This window comes from Macrosteles quadrilineatus, unplaced genomic scaffold, assembly GCF_028750875.1.
Source record: "Macrosteles quadrilineatus isolate MER2022 unplaced genomic scaffold, UCM_ALF_1.0 Scaffold_2__2_contigs__length_208266976, whole genome shotgun sequence".
NCBI lineage: Eukaryota > Metazoa > Arthropoda > Insecta > Hemiptera > Cicadellidae > Macrosteles > Macrosteles quadrilineatus.
In genome coordinates, this window is record NW_026542595.1 from 17,659,219 (window position 1) to 17,672,906 (window position 13,688).

Genomic DNA, 13,688 nt, shown 5'->3' on the forward strand with positions numbered 1-13,688 from the left:
AAAATGGCGGATATTTGGTTAACGAAGCGATTTTGGAAAAAATGTTATTCTTGATTTTCTCTTTAATTTGACCCAAGGAATTACTAGGTAAAATATGTCCCCACCTTTTTTGAACACCCTATGCTCCCAATTGTCTCATCTTATGAATAACACTTCCTTCAATACCTATTTCACAAATAGATGAATGCAAAGCCAGGTTTTAAACAAAACAGCGGACAGGGCATCTCCTTGCCTAACTCCTGTTGTTATCTCAAACTCATTGCTTTTCACTCCCCCGACTAAAACTTTTCCTTTTGAGTTTTCCATACTGATTTGAGTAAGGCTTACGATTTTCTTTGGGACACCCATCTTTAATAGCATCAGTTTGAGTCTTTCTCTGTTTAGGCTATCAAAGGCCTGACTATAATCGATAAATAAAGTGTGCAAGTCAATGTCAAACTCGGAACATTTTTCTAAGGTTTGCCTCATTATGAATATTTGGTCAATAGTACTTCTGCCAACCCTAAAGCCGCATTGATATTCTCTAATCATTTCTTCTGCATACTGGTTTAATCTTTTCAACAAAATTATTGAAAATATCTTGTACCCATAACTCAGCAATGTTATTCCTCTGCAATTTTGACAAACTGTCTTGTCTCCCTTCTTAAAAATGGGATGTATGATGCCAATGTTCCAGTCTTTAGGAATTTGCTCCCCCTCCCATATTTGACACATCAATTTGTGAATTTTTGTCAACAACAAATCCCCTCCACTCTTAAATAACTCTGCCGTAATTTGATCTTCTCCGGGAGCCTTGTTATTTTTCAAGCTTGCAATGGCTTCTCTCACCTCTTCAACAGTAGGGCTGTCAATCCAAGGCTCAACACCAACTATCATCTCATCAGTTCTATTAGGTGGTAGGTCTGTATTTCTATTGAGAGTATGAGAGAAGTGTTCAGCCCATCTCTCTATTATTTTATCCTCGTCAAAAATTTGAGAGTTATTCTTGTCCCTACAAATGTTCAGCTTAGGATGAAATGACTTTGACATATTTTTTACTTCAGCATACAAATTCCTTGTATTCCTCTGTCTATGTAAATCTTTAATATTTTGAACCTTTTGTTTCCTTAGCTCTTTTTTTTCTTCTGCATATATGATTTGCTTCTCTTCTGCTATTTCTATATCTCTCCATGTTTTGTCTTGTGTTCATCTGCAACATTTTCATTCTATCTACATTTTTCTTTTTTATTGCATTTTCACACTCCTCATCAAACCATTCCGAGTATGCTTCCCTTTTCTTTTCTCCAATTACTTCTTCTGTTGTGCTTAATACTGCATTTGCCCAAGCATCCTCAACAGTCTGATCTTCTCCTGAAATTTGCTGATTTATTGAGTGTTCAAATGTCTCTCTAGTTTGGTTATCTTTCAATCTATCGACATTCCATCGTTTCCTTTTCTCTGAATTTCTTTTCTGTAACATTGCTAATTTCTCTTTTATTATCGCTTTCACCAGGAAATGGTCTGAATCACAGTTGGGTCCTCTCATTGCTCTTACATCTAGTATTGATGATGCATGTCTCTTACTGATCAGCACATGATCAATTTGATTTGCTATATTAGTTCCAGGTATTTTCCAAGTTCCTAAGTGAATTGACTTATGACTGAAACATGTGCTCTTTATTATTAGGTTACATGTTTGAGCAAATTGCACAAGCAATTTACCATTATCACTTGAGACTTCGTGCAATGTATATTTTCCAGCAATGAAGTCACACCATATAAGTCACCTTCTATTCTTCCTAAAAAGTTATCAAAAAAGTCTCGTCTGCCGGAAACACCCAAAATACTTCTTGTTATCCTTTCTGAGATCATCATATAAAAACTGAAAAATACTTTTCAAGGTCTTACTTTTAGTAACGGATTGACTCCCAAATACTTTTGTTTTGTCAACGTTTACGACGCATAGGCAAAAGTAAAATAAATAGTTCAGCTTCTTATATATTCACTCTGAGAAACAACATCCAAGTCTGTACAAAATTCAGTCAGACGCGTGACCTCACCACACTTGTCGCTATCTGTAGTCACACCTGTGGCTACCCCAAGCAACTGAGCAGTCACGGTCACAAGCCACTCGAGTGACCGCGCATAATAAGCCTCGTAGCGGTGCGGGAGGTGAAACTTGGCCGACTAAGTATAAGGGATAGTTGGGGAGGATTTGAAGAGTAAAATAACGTCAAGTCAGTTTCTAGAAGACGTGTGTTAAGTACTATGACTTTTACGACTGTGTATTATTTGACATATTTTTAAAATAAAATACAATCGCCTAGAGGAAAACTCTATGAAGTCATGTCTCAATTATTTAAGGTTGGAAAAAAATTGACCCTTAAATAATTTTCATTTTCACTATTTCTACGCAGATGTGTCTCACAATTGTTACATGGGGCACTTATGACTTATGTGCAGGACACTTGCCAGAGGTTTACAAAGCTACAATATTTGTCGCTGGTACTATCCCAATGAGGAATATGTTTGTGGAAAACAACAGATTACATGAAGAAACAAAGAGAACATGATCACAAATGATTTATTTCTGAAATTTTACCAATTTATACAATGAACACACAATGCAAGTATATAAAAAAATTATAAACAAATATATATATATATATATATATATTGTTTATATTTACGTGTATAAAAAAAGACACATCAAGTTCTTTTCATATTACAGAATGTGATTCACAAATGCAAAATTTTACAAAACGAGCAAAGCCAACATAGCAGCAGAAAATATTAAAAAGACAGCAGCTATATTTGTGCTGCAAATGTTTAGCCAACAAGATTGAGCTTTTGGCAACTCTGCAAAAAATCCTGATTGGTGATACAATATTTTCCAGACAATATAATAAGCTATAAAGTCACCAACACAACGGAATACAGGAATGATTACAAATAATTATAAACCTTAACTAAAGTTTGCAATTGTTCTTTTTCATATTAATAATACCTGATTTATTACATGCTATAAAACAAATTTAATCAACAGTTTGATAATATAAGCTCAGAAACAAGGTAAAAAGTATAGTAAGGACGTTTTCATTATTACAAATTATGTAATACTGAGTAAAGTTGGTGTAAATAAAATAAAACATTATATAAAATATTGTTAAAGTATTAAAAAAATACCCTTATACTTTTTAACTAATGGTCATAATATTTGGAATACATAACACATTTAATAAGATCCTAAAACCATAGATAAAACATAGTCCCTTAGTAGATTTCCCATCTTTATCGAACAGCTGAAGCCAATTTTATTTTTAGTTCTGTCCGTGTTTTGTTTACAATTAGTTTCTTGTTATTTCAGTAATATAAAACCTCGTTTAACCAAATAAAACTATTTAATCATAAACAATAACTCGTCCACTAGCTATATAACCAAACAGTGAGACACAAATAATGAGAAACTAACCCTAAAATAATAGAAACAAATTGTAAACAAAACAGGACATCCACAGAAAATTGGCTTCAGCTGTTCCATAAGAATGGGAAATCTACTGAGGGACTATGTTTTATCCATGCTAAAACTTAATAAAAACTAAATAAACTAAAAATTCCAATTACAAAATATGAACTTTTAGAGGGGTCTATCAGTAGCTTCATGCAACCATTAATAAAGGATCTAGAAAAACTACCGTATTTATATAGGGTGTCCCACGAAGGGGTTTAAACGTTTGATTTTATATTACGTGCCCATTCATGCACCGAACTTTTTTAAACTTTACACAGTTTACAAAGTAGGTTCTAAAAATATTCTGGAAAAATTTCAACTCCCTAACTTTAGTAGAAACAAAATGGCGGCATATTGAAAAATTTACCAATTTGCTCCCTATAAAAACTACTTTCATGATTTATTATCTGATTTGTTTTTTACGTTGCGGTTCTAACGCTCATTGGTGAAGAACAGCTGTTTGATTGTAAAATGAGTTTTAAATGAACAGGTCTTGCCCCATTTGACGGTACCAGAAATTAATCAAGCAATCTTTCAACAAGATGGTGCACCACCTCATTTCGCAAATCCAGTCGAGCAATTACTAAATGGCAACCTTCATGGCTGTTGGATTGGTCGTGGAAATAATTTTTTAGATTGGCCACCCCGATCACCTGATTGAACTGTTTGCGACATCTTTTTATGGGGTTTCTTAAAGGAATAAGTTTATACCCATAGCTTCAATAATGACGAGGAACTAAAACGATCAATAGAAGAGGAACTTCTCAGGATACCGGAGGGTTTCTTTGTAAGAGCTTACGAATAATTTGTTACGCACTGTTATCAGTGTGTTGCTGTGGATGGGTTACAGTTTGAATAATTTTGGACATTAAGGTTTTCCATTAGGCTATGTTCTAGTTTTTCTTTATTTAAGTCACATTGCTCTGGAAAGTAACAATAAAAATATTTTATAAAACCAAAAATACCTTCTTTAATGTTTTTAAAGCATCGTTTTTCAATATGCCGCCATTTTGTTTCTACTAAGGTTAGGGAGTTGAAATTTTTCCAGAATATTTTTATATTCTACTTCTTAAACTGTGTAAAGTTTAAAAAAGTTCGATGAATGAATGGGCACGTAATATAAAATCAAACGTTTAAACCCCTTCGTGGGACACCCTGTATATTTTCTTAACAAAGCGCACAATTTTTTTACATACCTATATAAAAGGTGTTTTAACATAAATAAAACCATGTAAAACCGGGGTCCAAAATGTCTGAAAACCCCTTTAATATTTCATGTTTATGAATAAACCAATAACAGCACCACTTTATTATGTCCTAACTGAAATTACAAACTTTATGCATATTTAAATAATATGTTATTTAGCTGTGGAAACGATGTCCTGTGGTGGTGGTGTGATTGTAAAACAATTCAATTCAATTTGTTTATTCACGGCAGAAGCCATTGTACAATAATGCCATTACATACGGGAGATAACAAGCAATAATAAATACTAAATAATACAATAGGTGAATACAAGATGCATATGGATAGTAATACTACTGAATAGAACATACAAAATTGTTTAACATACAAAATTCAGCTTTAACAGTAGATTGAATTGTAATTTTTAAAGGTCTCTGTTAGAGGCATATAGTCTTAATACCAACAGAAAAAGGGATACTTACTTGGAAAATCATAGCCCTTCAAAGTTAGATTGATGGAAATACTAATGCAATGGCAAATAACATTTGTCAGTTGTATCATATATATGTACACTTAAGGGAAAATAGGACAGTTAAACTTAAAAAAAGTCAGTGAGCACATAATATAGTTTCATTGTTCTACGTTTATTCATAAATGAAACATTGAGAGGTTTCCATTCTTTTTCAACACCCAGTAGGCCTACATATAGGTATAGTGAAATAACAATACAAAAATAAAAAAACCTTGTAGACCAAATTAAAACAGTTACATTGTAAACAAAAGACTAAACAGTTTATAAAAATGTATTTTAAATAGGCAAATCTTTTGACAACTACTGTGACCTGATTGAGGTAGGCTAGGTTAATTTAAAATTACTCTTTAAAGGGTGGATCTAAAATCAACAAATTTATTGTAAATTAGTAGATCTATTCACCTAATTACCGTACTATTCTAAACAAACATAATCTTGAAAGGGTAAATAGGTGTTACACTGGATTAATTTATTTTTTCTACGGAAACTAAGTTCTGGACACAATAAACTACGCAATTTGCCCACAGGTCCCCTCGTAGATGTTTATTTCAAAAACTCGTATGAAGAACATTTATTTTGCTAAAAACCTAAAAACTTATCACATTTGTGTCTAACCAGACTTGTTTGTGACAAAGGAGAAATTTTGTAATGTATCAAGGTTTGACTCAAATAATAGCTACGAGAGTTTTTAGGAGCAAGATTAAAAACTTAACAGAAACTATATAAAATACAATGTGCAATCTACAAACTGCTGGACCTTGATTGGCCCGGAGGTGCTAAGCAGGTGGGGTGGGGTGGGGGGTCAGACTGGTAACCATCTAACACATAACAACAACAGTACATCAATAACAATCTGCAACCACATTTTTGGAGGAAAACAACGTCATGCAACACTAACATTTCATGCAAAACTTCAAACAAACTTGGATTGTAAAACCAGTTAACTATTACTTAAACTAAAACAAGAACTAAATCATAAAAGGATAGTTAAAATATTCTAACCGAAAGACTCAATTTTTATGTTAACAAAAGAGATCAAAATTTGGTAAAACCCTACATTAATAGTATTTTTTTACTTTCTCCCCCTATACCATAGTATATGGAGAAAGTATTGTTTTCGTCAAAATTTTCGAGTTTGAGTTTTGAGTGGATATATCCGTTTTGGGTCCCCCTGGACCCAAAAAAGTGGTTTTCGAAGTGATGTCTGTGTGTGTGTGTGTCTGTGTGTCTGGATGTGTACAGAGCTAGGGACTACACCTGTGGCCCGATTTCGATGAAATTTGGTATGTAGGTTCTAATCCATGGTATCTCCAGGCGTTTTTTTTCATTTTGTTGAAATTTTGATTTTTAATGGGGATTTTCCCATAAAACCCCATAAAAAACCGGAAAATTCTGATTTTCTCAAAAATGGCCCGAACAATTTTGATAACAATTTAGTATGTTATAGCCCTTTAAATTCTGAACAAAATGGTACAAATCCCATTCCTTTAAAAATTACGGTTCAAAAGTTATTGTAAATTATGTTCTGGTTTTGATTTAACATAGTATGTTATGGTCCTTACAGCTTTGATGTTTTTTTTCATTTTTTAGAAATTTTGATTTTTAATGGGGATTTTCCCATAAACCCTATAAAATTACGGAAAAATCTGATTTTCTCAAAAATGGCCCGAACGATTTTGATAAAAATTTAGTATGTTATAGCCCTTTAAATTCTGAACAAAAATAGTACAAATCCCATTCCTTTAAAAATTACGGTTCAAAAGTTATTGTAAATTATGTTCCGGTTTTGATTTAACATAGTATGTTATGGTCCTTACAGCTTTGATGGTTTTTTTCATTTTTTAGAAATTTTTATTTTTAATGGGGATTTTCCCATAAAACCCTATAAAATAACAGTAAAATAGGATTTTCCCAAAAATGGCCTGAACGATTTTGATAAAAATTTAGTATGTTATAGCCCTTTAAATTCTGAGCAAAATGGTACAAATCCCATTCCTTTAAAAATTACGGTTCAAAAGTTATTGTAAATTATGTTCCGGTTTTGATTTAACATAGTATGTTATGGTCCTTACAGCTTTGATGGTTTTTTTCATTTTTTAGAAATTTTGATTTTTAATGGGGATTTTCCCATAAAACCCTATAAAATAACAGGAAAATAGTATTTTCCCAAAAATAGCCCGAACGATTTTGATAAAAATTTAGTATGTTATAGTCCTTTACATTCTGAACAAAATGGTATAAATCCCATTTCCGTATATTTACTCTGACTGCTTATACATGATAAAAGTTGTTGATAAACTTATGGGAGAAAGTATGTGTCAGAATTCTGATACCGTTTATTTTTATTCTGCTTCATATTTTACTTAATAAACATGTTTAAAAAATTTTAAGGTATAAGTTACAGTACTAACTATTTAATTGTTTGTTTGTAACAACAAATTTGAAACAACTTGAGTAAAGTTTTAACTTTAACAGAAATAAGCCTAGGTAAAATGTTTTAGAAGGTTAATTATTATTGATGATTGTACAGTATGTCAGTATAGGAGAGGGTTTCTTGCAATTTAAGTTTTATATAATTTTTAACTCACAGTTAAATCTGCATGTACAATATCTACATAAATTGTCTGGGTAGTCGAGAGGTTAAATTGCTCACTTTCAAATATTAAAGTTACTGCTTCGATCCCAAGCGGTGACAATTCTGGACATAAATGCCATTTGACATTGGGCTATAAACTAATGATGCTATCTAAAAAGGTCAATGGTAGACAACAACAAGATCAGGGTTGGGCTAAAAAATTATGTGCCAATGGCTTTACAACACATAAAAAATAGTTATTTGAACAAATACATGCAACAACTAATAAAACTACGAGATTAAATTTTTCTATTATAATAAACTTAAACTAAAATATAACTTAGAAAACAAGAGGTGATGTTTAAACCACTGACAACCTTACTCTTAGTTAATGATTGTTTTACAGGAAAGATTTCTGGTTTTAGCTTTCCAATGATAAAAATATGCTATAACAAATCCACATTCTTAACACAGTATGTCCTAAAACACATTCTGATACCACAATAATACCATGTTATAAAATGTATAGAATAGTCTGGCTAAAAGTCAAAGATAAGAATATCAGATATCCAAATATTTATTTATACCAGTCATCATTATTTTTTGAGTACAACAGAGTCAGATCATGACTTTAAAAAGAACAAGGAATAAACCATTGAGACAAACTGTAACTTGGCTTATTGGTACTACGTTAATAAAAAAAATAAAAAATACAGAAATAAATACACTTTGTTTTGTTAAAAGTAGCTATTACTGTTCTGAGATTGTTTACAGATTTTCACATTTATGTTAAACTTTTAACCCATTGACGCCGACTAAAATGTGTAGCCCGTCACCACATTTTGCGGCGAGGTAGCAAATCCACTGGCGCATGTTTTTGTTCTGCACTGGCATATGTAGTACAGAAGTGTGCTTATAGTGACAAATCAACCTGTTCGGCTACTGAATTCAAAGTAAGGGAGAACTTCATTTTAAAAATTAACTGCCTTTCTGCCAAGAGCTTCGAACTGCTCTCTCTGGAACAAAATCTTAATGGTTTTTACCAAAATACTATTCCCGTTCTATCTCCTTTCACTTTTAGTTATACACTTAAAAGAATTCGCCAATAGAACAGTTTGGTGCTCTCATAACTTTATTGAACATTAGTAGGATTAAGTAACATAAAAACCTTAATTTTGTGACATAACGTTCTCTGATATATTTAAAAAGATTTTGTCTTAAAGTTACAAAGATAAATATATAGAAAAGTTTGTTTTTACAAGAGCAAACATTTAAACATTCTGATTAGCTGCCATGATTTTATCTCTTTCTCAATCAAAATCTTTTGGGAATCGGGTGAGTAGCAGGTTTACTTTAATTTCACCCTGTATCAATTTTTTTTTTTTTAACAAAAACTGATTTTACTTAATTATACAAAATAAACTAGTCACACTTAAAACAAATTCTATATTTCGGTATTAGCCTTGTGATTCTACTAACTAATGTCATTTACCAAATTTCCTGCAAAAACTGTCCTAAACACTACATTGGCAAAACCACAAATGCTCTTAGAGTTTGTATGAATGGCCACAGATATGATGTAAACCATCCTGATATACAAAAACCTGTGGCTATTCATGCGAGAGAGCATTCTCAAAATTTTCAACTATGTTATCCATTAAATGGAATAAGAAAATTGGCAAAAGACTTAAAATTAAGACAGCTTAAGCAAGCTCAACAATTAATACTTAATGGAAAGAGCAAATAAAAATGTTGTTCTGCACTCTGTTGTTAAACCTTGTAACTTTTTAACGCTATTGAACATTATCGAACTCAACCTATTAGTTTATTATTTGAAACAGCAGTCAAAATACATAATTCTTCTAAAATATGAATTCACATAAGGTAAACATGGGGAATTCCAGAGTTACTGGGGCAGAGCTCCAAGGGAGTTAAAGAACGGGAATAGGACCGAAACCTTCCCGGGAGTTAATAGAACAACTTTTCAAAGTTTCATCCCAATTGGATGGCCGGTTTGGTAACGCATAAAAGACAAACATTGGATTTTATATACATATGTAGATAAAAGACATTAAAGGACATAACCTATAAAAATTCATTACTAGAGAAATAAAATAATATTCTGGCGTCAATGAGTTAAAATCCTTACACACAAATTGTTACACAGATATCTTCTCAGTTAATTAAATCTATTGTAATTGGTATTGAACATAAATTAACTATTTTGAAACTAGATGTATTAGAAGTAAAACTAATACTTCCCCAAAAGAATATTATTCATTTATAATACTTTATTAAAAAATTAAACTAGTTTACTAAGACTAACAGATAAGCTACAATATCAACCATAAGAAGCAAATTTGGCACAACACATGCACAATATAATAGATTGACTAAGCTCTTATTTACTATTTCCTGTATTTGCATGATTAAAGATATAAAAAAATAGTATTGTTGATATAGAGTAGGCACAATTAGAAGAAACTTCATGAACACAGCCATTAAGATACACAACTAAATATATAGAGAAAATCTTAGAGACAATTAATTTTATTATGTGATAATATACAGTATTTTGGTAAAGGATAAATAATGAGCTTACAATTTATGTCTAAATGTTATATAAATAAAATGCAAACATCTAATGACAATTAGTTTTAAACTAGTCCAAGCTTAAAATAGAATGTTTACACATATGAATTATGTATATCACTTTTTGCTCTTAATTAATACAAATTGGGAAGACAATTGCACAAATTGGGCAGTAAAACACAAATTAATACAAAAAGTTTCATATGAGTAGTTGGGTTACCAGTTACCATGTATATTACTAGTAATATTATAACTCATTATTGAGTTCATTTGCATGATTTATTTACTTATTTTACATTTGTGCTATATTTTATCAGACAGTACATTAGATAGTTTTATTTCGCTTTTCGCAAAATAAATGTCCATATTGCCAAAAATAAATAAACTTGTAGCCAAATTGGGCCTTTGTAAAGATCTGTAAAGAAGCATGATAGGGCAACGCCCCATGCAGTTGCCTTTATTGTAATTGTAATTTCAGATTTAAGAAACATTAAACAAAACACTATTTATACAATGTACAAAAATATGCCTGGAGAAAACAACCAGTTACTCACCAATCAAACTACTTATATTGTTTTAATGTGTAAGATGATTTATGTATAGTAATTTATCAGGCTAACAAATATTTAAGAGTTCATTCCATAAAATTCAAACAAGTTTTTTATCTAATTTAAGTGTTTGATTAACGATTTATGTTCAAATATCTTCCCTACAGATTTCCTATTAAAATTTGAGTAAAAACCCTATTAAAAAATCGAGGAGAAAAAATTAACCAAATTGTATACCTAGGCAGGGAAGTGGAAAGTACATTTGGCCAAGCACAAATACTATACATTGACATATTGGTGTAAACATTAATGAATTTAATGTACAATGGTATAATGAAATGTATAGCTAATTTAAAAAATTCAAAAAGGCCAATATATAATAAATTGTTTTAATCACTATAAGTTAAATATAAGTTACAATGGTATAATTTAACTGAAGAAGGTAAACAATTTTACTAAAAATGTGTCTATGTGATTGGCCACATAAAGTAAGATTTAAACTCCAATAACATTAAAAAAATGTTAAGCATAAAAAGTCAGAAAAACACTAAGAGATGGCACAAGATAATTATTTACCTACGGTACTTTCACTTGTATATGGTTGTTCTTTCATCATAGTATTTTCTATAATTAAAACGTACAAGTAAGTTGAGTAGCATAGTTATTGATTATTAAAAATCAAATTATCAACTACCGTATATAACTGTTTGATGTTTATTCCAAGACTTACTGATAGTACTAGGTGGGATATTTAAGTTACAAATCTAATCAGATCTGGGTTGATTCAGCCTTTTTTATTACTATTTGCACATAAACACTAGGGTATGTAATAGTCAACAATATAAGTGTCATTAGGTGAAAAAATATTTATTGTTTTCTTTTATTAATTTCCAATTATTTATGCATGACAGAGAGTAAAGATGGTCCCTTATTGTCAATATTTATTATTTAACTACTGTAATAATCCATGATAAATTAGACTCAGTTTAAGAATTCTTATGTGACTTTATAGGTTAACCTCGGTCACTAGTCTAAAATTGTGTCCAACTTTAATTATTATTCAAAGCTGATATATGTTTTGTTGCAATGCAACATCGTTGGAGCTTTACATCAAAATTTACACAATGTGACAATGTTGCATTGTAACGAAACATGTCAGCTTTGAATAATAATATTGAAGTTGGACACAATTTAGGACTACTGACAGAGATAAGCCTATAAAGTCATATACATATACATGTATACGTAGTCCAGGGGCTATAAGAATGAATACTATGAATTTTTATGTCGTTGAGTTATTAGAGATTGATGAGTTCAGACTACCAAGTTGTTAAGGACTACAAAAATATAGAACAACACATTTGGGGCAACAAGAGTGATTTCATAACATTATTTTGATCTGCTGCAATAACAAAAAACTTGATCGCTATATGGGAAATTCGCTAAAACTACTAGTTATTCTGTGATGATCGACCCAAGATTTTGTTCTCGTACCATCAGGATCCCCTTTGAATCAGGTAAAATCAGAAAATAAATTATTGACAGAAAGTTCTAGTATTAAATATCTGAAGATACAATATACTCTCTAAATAGTTTCTATAATAAAATACCCTGCCGAAGCAAACCTGCAGAATAAGCGAAGAAGAAATTGCAAAATTGTATGTTTTTAGGGTCAAAAAAGGATTCCTTCAATATAGGAAATAGTAGAAAATTCTATTGATCTTTGATTTTTACACTCTATATGAAAGACAAAATGGCATTAATCAAATCATTATAGTTGTATAAAATGTAATAGGTAATTGGTTAAAAAGTAACTCAGTTATATCCTATCATGATTTTTTTTATTATTGGGTTAGTGTAACAACATACTATCTGACCATGACATTGGCTTGTAAACAACAATTATTTATGATTAAGATTGAAAATAGTAAAATCAATATTGTGTCTGTGAAGTGAAATGAATGAAAATTTTCAACCTAAACTGGCTATTTATGGAAAGTTGAGGAGTGTTGTTTAAAATATGATGTTGAATACAGTCTAACCTTGATATAACGAACCTCGATACAACGAATTCCTTGATATAACAAATTTTTTTAAATCCCCTAGAACTCTCCATAAGACACAATGTATATTTTACCTCTACATAACGAACAAACCATAACAACCACCTTGATTTAACGAATTTTTCGTGATTTCGGCTAAAATAACACACCTCAATATAGCGAATTTATCATTGTCAGAACCTCTACATTGCGAATTTAACCTCTGCATAACGAATTGTCTACGTCTTTCCCTCGATATAACAAATCCCCCACCCCTTTATTGTTTTTGAAAAATCTGTTTCTTTATCAAATGAAATGGAAAGGTGATGTCATCGCTTGCGCTAACATTTGTCTGCTCCGTTTTACGTGGTTTTACACATCTCTGTCTGCTTTCCCTGCGCGCGCTATGTTGCAACTGAGAAGTGAGAACTGATTTCATTCACTGAGGATTGATGACGATGTAATGTTTAGTAAGCTGTGATTGGGCGATAAGTAACTATGGTGAATTGTACAGCTTTTGGATGAAGAGAAACCTAAGAAAGAATATAAAAACAAAACCAAAGAGAAAGAATAGCAACATCGTTATTTTAACATTCCTTTTTCGAGTGTTTTTATTATCTTTAAGTTGGCTATGATTATACACTTTTATAATGTCTTATCTAATGATTTACTGTATTGTTTTCAATATGATTTGTTTCAACTAGCAACACCAATGCTATAGTT